Source organism: Vombatus ursinus, unplaced genomic scaffold, assembly GCF_900497805.2.
Source record: "Vombatus ursinus unplaced genomic scaffold, bare-nosed wombat genome assembly UNPS02014770.1, whole genome shotgun sequence".
NCBI lineage: Eukaryota > Metazoa > Chordata > Mammalia > Diprotodontia > Vombatidae > Vombatus > Vombatus ursinus.
Genome location: NW_020954548.1, coordinates 2111869 through 2119442, shown reverse-complemented (window position 1 = coordinate 2119442; position 7574 = coordinate 2111869). Strand labels below are relative to the sequence as shown.

Below are 7574 nucleotides of genomic sequence, written 5' to 3'. Positions count from 1 at the left end.
AGAAATTCAAACAAATAGATCAACAGGAAGGGAAGTTCTTGATGGATGTAGTTACTAGGGATTCCTTAGGATCCTAACACTGAGTAACTCTTGCTTGCCAATCATGCAACCATCATATTACAAAATATTTCTCTTGGCATGTTGGAGGGAAATGGCATTGATTGATCAAAGGATTGCCAGGAAGAAAAAAAAAAGTTGTTCCTTCTACTAACATTTCACCCTAGCTTGCAACTGAGAATCCAGAAAAAGAAGTGGTGAATGAAAGTGAGAGTAATTGCAATCCTATGAACTGCTATGCCTGTGAGACAGTCTCACTTTCTCCCTGATAGCTTTGCTTTCTATCTCAGATGAAACAGTGGGCATTCCTCCATATATTTCCACACATTTCCATTTATGCTTTTCTTATTTCTCTTACTTGCTCATGGTCTCTGACTTCTAATATCACTTCTTCGCAAAAACATTGCTCTTTCAGACTCCCTACTCCTATTCTTTGTGAATCGTATGAACCTCAAAGGGCATATGGTTTGGGGAAGGGTAATGCTTCTACTGTAGAATTGGTACTGTGTGACGTTGTCCTGAGTGTTAAAAGTCTAGAGTGTTGAGAATCTTCCCTGTGGCAGTTTCATACCTTTCTGGGCCTCATTTTTCCTCCTCTGAAAAATGAAGGGCTTGGATTAGGTGTCTTCCAAGGTCCTTTCCAGCAACAAATCTACAAACCTATGAACTCTCTTTAGATCAATATAACTGCCTTGTTCATCACCATGATGAATCAGGGTCACCAGGTCCTGGAGAGTAATTGTCTCCTTCAATCAGATATAAGTTTTGTTCAAAGAAAAAAATCTAAGAAGTCAGGAGAAGAACTAGGGTATTCTGCCTTCATCACAAAAGTGAGTGGTTATCCTGAAATGAGTGCCTAAGGGCAGAATGGAAAGCAATTCTTTTCAATAATTGTTAGAGGTGACATAGTATTTTGGAAAGAATATTTACTCAGTGAGGAACCAGAGGTAGAAAGAACATTGTCCAGTGGAATGAGCTCCAAGAAGCAACAGTTTGAACTAACATGGAATAGCTGATGGTTTAAGATTGGAAAAGGCATGTGACAATGTTGTATATTTGGCACCTTATATATTTAACTTACATGCAGAGGACATCATTCAAAATGCCAGACTGGATGAATCAAAAGCTGGAATTAAGGTTACTGGGAGAAGTATCAACAATCTCAGATATACAGACAATACTACTCTGATGGCAGAAAGTGAAGAGGAATTAAAAAGCTTCTTGATGAGGGTGAAGGAGGAAAGTGTAAAAGCTGGCTTGAAGCTTAGTGATTAAAAAAACAAACTAAGATCTTGGCAACTGGTCCCATCATTTACTGGCAAATAGAGAGAGAAGAAATGGAAACAGTGTCAGATTTTGTATTCTTGGGCTCAAAGATCACTGCAGATGGTGACTACAGCCATGAAATTAAAAGATACTTGCTCCATGGAAGGAATGCTATGGTAAATCTGGACAATATGCTAAAAAGCAGAGACATTACCTTGCCAACAAAGGTTTGTGTGGTCAAAGCTATGATTTTTTTCAGTAGCAATGTATGGTTGTGAGAGCTGGACTATAAGGAAAGCTGAACACCACAGAATCGACACTTTTTTTGGCTAGGCAATGGGGTTAAGTGACTTGCCCAGGGTCACACAGCTAGTAAGTGTTATGTGTCTGAGGTCAGATTTGAACTCAGGTCCTCCTGAATCCAGGCTGGTACTCTATCCACCAAGCCTCCTAGCTGAGAATGGACACTTTCTAATTGTGCTGGTGAAAACTTTTGAAAGTCTCTTGGACAGCAAGGAGATCAAATCAGTCAATACTTAATTCAAGCTATTCACTGGAAGATTGAATGCTGAAGCTGAAGTTTAAATACTTTGGTCACATAATAAGAAGACAGAACTCATTGGAAAAGACCCTGATATTGGGAAAAATTGAAGGCAAAAGGAAAAGAGGATGGCAGAGGACGAGATAGATAGTTTCAGAAAAACAACAAAGTCTTGGAAAGACTTTGAGAGATAATGGAGGATGAAGGGCCTGGCATGCTATGGTTTATGGGGTCATGAAGAGTCAGACATGACAGAACAAATGAACAGCAACAACACCAACTAATTTGGAGTAATTGAACTGGGGCTCAAATCTTGCCTGTGCTATTTATTCTTGGTGTGAAATAATTTCATTGCCCCGGGCTATAGCTTCCTCACTTGTAAAACGAATGGGTTAGAGTAGAGAATCCCCAAGGTCCTTTCTAGATCCAAATTCAATGATTCTATGCTTCATAAGCTCATAGATTATAGGATGATTTAGATCTAGAAGTGACTTTATGGGCCATCGAATTCAATCTCTTCAAATTTTTTACAGATGGAGAAACTATGGCTGAGAGATGCTGATCACACCGTAAGTGTCTGAAGCAAGATATGGACTCAGGTCTTCCTGACGCCATGCCTGGTGATCTATCTATGCTAGCTTTGTTTTCCTTAGGTAAACCACTTATGACTCTGAGTTTTAGTTTTCTCATGTATAAAATGGGTTTAATAATTCTTCCACATAACTCTCAGGAACATCCTGAAGATAAAATGAGATCTAATACATGTAAAAAGTGCTTTGTAACCAGCAAAGAGCTAAACAAATATGTTTTTATTAGTTATTAATGAATCAGATTTTTTTCCCTTGTCATGGGACTAGCCCAATGTTGGCATATTCCAACTAGTGGCGAGGTTGTTGCTGTTGTTGTTTTTAATAGTTCCTTCTTTGTCTTCTATGCACATTCTGTATCCGTGGTATTTTTTTTTCTTGGAACATCTGAATACACTTAACCACAAATACACATTCATGATAACTCAGATAAGCACAAATGATAATAGAATGCACCCTCTCCCTTTGGAGGATGAGTGAAGTGAGTAGGTGCCCAGAGTGATTTTGCATTATTCATGCCCACAGACACGCTCTTCTCTTTCTTTGTTAGTTGCCTCATTCTCTGTAATTGATTGGGAATCAGTGAGAAGTGAATTAATTTTACAAAGTTCTTTTGAAACTTGTGCCAGTTTCAGAACAAAAGATTCTTAGCACTATCACACCAACTCTTTCCCAAGCTTCTTCGTTTAGTATATCATTCAAAGGAGGGGGATGTGGGGAAATAGAAAAAGATGGCATTCTACAGAGTATCATATTCTCAATAGAATAACAGAAGGTGAGAGCCCAGAAGAGCTTCAGGGATTACCTAGTCCATCTGTAGGATAAGGAAACTGAACTGACTTCAGTTCTATTCAATTCAATAGGATTACAATGATGACTTACTATATGTCTAACAGTAAGCTGTGGGTTGAGTGGGCAAAAAAAGGTAGAAGATATCATTCCTGCCCTCCCCAAACTTACTTTTAGCTGGATGGATCATACATACCTACCTAGGTAATGTAGCTGGAGAGCAATCTTTTGGGAAAAGATAAGTATAAGCAAAGTAACATAGTAAAGACTACAATCTACAACATATGTGCTGAAGGAATTCAAAGTAAGGGGAATCCGCCATCATTTGAATGGTGTAAGTTAAGGATAACTTCAAAGATAATCAATCAATCCAGAAACAAGTATTTATTAAGTGCCTATTATGCGCCAGGCACTGTGCTAACAGATGAATTTTAAACTAGGACTTGAAAGAAGTAAAAGATGTAGATCAGCAGAAGGAAGATTAGATGGTGATTCAGGCCAGGAATAGAATAAAACTCAGTCTGATCTTTTCAAAGAAATGTTCAAACTCCCTTTTCAGTAAAGATTGATCTTCCAGTTTGTGAATTAGCCCACCTTTCCTCATCTTCCTCTCCCCTCCTTTCCACTTCCATTTTTGGCCAATAATAATTTAAGAAACACTTATTATATTCACCGTAGCATTGGGGAGAAGATGAAATAAGAACAGTCCCTGACCTCCAAGAGCTTACAATCTAGTACAATTTAGCTAAAATTCTATAAGAAGTCTTTCCTGGTAGCCCATAATGAAAGTGCCTTCCCTCTGAGAATATTTCCAGTTTATCCTGAATATAGCTTGTTTATACATAGTTGTTTGCAGGTTGTCTCCTTATTAGTTGGTGAGCCCCTTAAGAGTAGGGCAGCTAGGAGCAAAGAGCGGACGCCACTGAGTCAGGCCGGAGCCGCTGCCGTGGCCGTGATCCACGGTAACCAGCATGAGCTTGACCGCCAGTAGAACATGAAAAAGCAAAGCAACTCAGGCAAGGGAAAACGCCAGGATGACAGGCTCTCTGCAACTGCCGGAAAGCAGAGGGACTTGGAGATAACGCAGCAGAAGCAGAAAAAGGCCAATGAGAAGAAGGAAGAGCCCAAGTAGCTCTGCGGCTCATGCCCATCTCTCTTGCCCATTGACCGTGTGCCTGGAGCCAGTCCCGTCACGCTCTCGCCTCCTCCTGTAGCACTCACAGGTCCCAGAACTGAGGGCATTCCCTTCGCCCTGAGTCTGCCCTGGCTTCCCTCTGTGCATCCTTCCCCCCAGGCAGCCTTGCTCTCCTCCAGGGCATTCCTGGGGGTGAAGCGGCTACTCTTTCTCAGTGTTTTTTATTCCTATGGGGCTTACCCCAGGGTATTAAAAGTAGCTTTGCAATTAAAAAAAAAAGAGTAGGGCAGCTAAGGTGGCACAGTGCATAGAGCACTGAGCTTGGAATCAGAAAGAGTCATCTTGAAGAGCTCATATCTGGCTTCAGATACTTACAGTGGCTGTGTGGTCCTGGGAAAATCACTTAACCCTGATTGCCTCAGTTTCTCATCTGTAAAATGAGTTGGAGAAGGAAATGACAAATCACTTCAGTATCTGCCAAGAAAACCCTAAAATGGGGTCATGAAGAGTTGGATGTGACTGAAACAAATGAACAATAACCTTGAGAGCACAGACTTTCTTTTACTTTTCTTCACATCCCCAGTGCTTAGCTTAGTGCCTGGCATATCATAGGCACTTAATAAGTGCTTTCTGACTTGACTAGTAAAGGCAGATATGACATATATTCAAATAACTAGAATATAAAAGCACAGAAAAATGCAAAGGCAAGACCTCAACAAACTGCTCTAAGAAATTGGAAGAGCTAGCGATCAATTGTTTCCACCTGATGGTGGTGGGGAGAGGGGGAGGTCTTGATAAGTGGGGGTGGGAAAGAGAGTGCTTTTCAGTAATGGAGCGGGGAATGGTGTGAGAAAAACAGTAGGGAAGGGAGAGAACAGAATTAGAATGGAAAATCACTGAATTTTCTAGTTTGGCAGAAACAGAGACTATGAAAAGAGGAGTAGTGTGAGATAAAGCTGGAAAGGTTTATCATTAATTAGCACTTTCCCCAAAGGGTGTGAACTGAAATAAAAGAAGGGAAAATTTAAATTGGCTAATTTTTCTATGTACTAGCAATTTTGTTGAGAGGTTTTTCTTTTTGTTTTTGTTTTTTGTTTTTTGGAGAAGTTGTAATTATTGGCTAGAGTGGGGCTAAGGTAACATCAAGTTTTTATCAATTTCTATTTAATCCTTTTTTTTTTTGCCAAGAAAACCCCAAATGGGGTTATGAGGAGTCGAACATGACTGAACAACAACAAATCTAATCCCTCTCAATACTGCTGAAATTTAGTTAGATGAATTTGGAGGTTCATTCTGTGGCCGTTTTTAGGCCAACATTTCCTCAAACTTGCCACTATGCTTTGTATATAGTGAGAGTCAGTTAGTGGGCATATAACACACTATCCTTTCTGCTTTCCCAAGGGATAGAAAAAAAAGCAAACAGGAAACAGGATGCAGGGGAGAAGCAAACTATGGACCATTATGTAGCTGAGAACAGAGCTGAGCTTGTACACAGTTTACGCTCAGCACAAATCCCAAATCCCACAACATGCTCTATTTATAAAGGTTGTGGAGAGAATGATTTCCCTGACCCATATATTAGCATCCTTTAACCATAAAACATAATGGCACCTCAGAATTCATGACCCTAGCTAACATTTTTTTTTATTCAAGGAAACTATTCTAGAAGCTAAGCAGAGGATGGATAAAGTAATCATTACTTGGGGAAGCTTTAGAATGGATTCCGGCTCAGATTGAAGTTTGGATTAAGTAATTTCTTGAGTTCCTTTCACATTCCAGGATTCTGTTGTATGTGTATATTGTATGTGTTGTGGCCATAAATCCCACTGATCAAGACTAGGAGGAAAAGTAAGTGATTTTCTTTTGAGGGTGCCCCACAACATTTCATGACAGAGCCTGCTACAGGCTCACGTGGATACGGAAGAATTATGCTTGTGCATGTAAAAGCAGCATGGGATAGGGGAGAGAATTCCTTTTTTAAGACTACGAAGGGAGAGAACCAGCCTATACAGATCATAGGACTGAGATAAATACCAGTATGACTTCACTGACTCAATCCTTCAAAAATAATTTATAGATGCCTACTATGTGCCTGACACTATGCTACATGCTGGAGATAAAAGATAAAAATAAAACAGTCCCTGACTACATGCTATCTGGATGGAGAACATGTTACATATATAAGTACATATAAATATATACACCAAAATATGAAATAATTTGGGGAGAGAGGGCACTAGCAGCTTGGACTGTGTGGGAAAGATCAGGAAAGGGTTAATGTATAAAGTAACTCATAAGCTGAATCTTGAAGGAAGTGAAAGATTCTAAGAGGTAAAGGTGAGGACAGAGTATATACAAGGCATGTAGGATAGCAAGAGTACGGACACAGAGATAAAAGAGTATCATGAGTGAGAAACAGGAAGAATAGCCTAGCTTGACGATAGAATTCAGGAAGAAAACAAATGCCTAATGAAGTACAAAGCTAGGCTCAAAAAACCACCACCAACTCAAAACAACTACCAAGTACTGCATACCTCTGTTTCCAGAGCATTTGTCTTCCACACTCTATTTAGAACTTTGAGGTTCACGAAGCCCAATTATACCATTTTCCCCCCATCTTCGTTCCTGTCATCTACAAACCTCCAGCTCAGGTCATTCTCCTATCTTTCTTAGTGACATTAGCACCATACTCATAGCCTTCCTTTTTCCCTGTCATCATTCTTGGGACTGTCAAATTTCATGTTCACAATCCCTTGGCTTCTGGGGCAGCACATTCTTCTAATTCGCCTCCTACCCTTCACATTGCTTCTTCTCTGTCTTCTTAGATTCAGAGGTAGAAGGGAACTTAGAAATCATTCAATCCATTCTTCTCACTTCACGTATGAGAAGACTCAGGAGCAGAGAGTTTAAGGCACTCATCCAAAAGCTCTGCAAGGTGTAAATAGCAGAGCTGGGATTTGAAGTCAGCTCCTCTGACTCCTAATTCAGACCTTTTCTCCTCTACCATGCTGTATCTTACCAGCTCCTCTTCCTCTCCTTCATTCCTTGATATTTCCCCAAGATTCTAATGTGGTCCTCTTCTTTTCTTCCCTGCAATCTATTTATAGTCTTTCATTCTAGTGGCCTCAACCATGATTTCCATGCAGATGAATCCAAAAATCTGTATTTGGAGCCCTGAGTTCTATCTCAAGCTCCTGAC

At 40.1% G+C, this 7574-nt stretch overlaps 1 pseudogene; it reads left to right on the top strand.

The window, feature by feature from the left end:
- The first annotated feature begins 2397 nt into the window (after positions 1 to 2397).
- On the top strand, positions 2398 to 4372 carry LOC114043808 (annotated as a pseudogene).
- The last annotated feature ends 3202 nt before the right edge of the window (positions 4373 to 7574 follow it).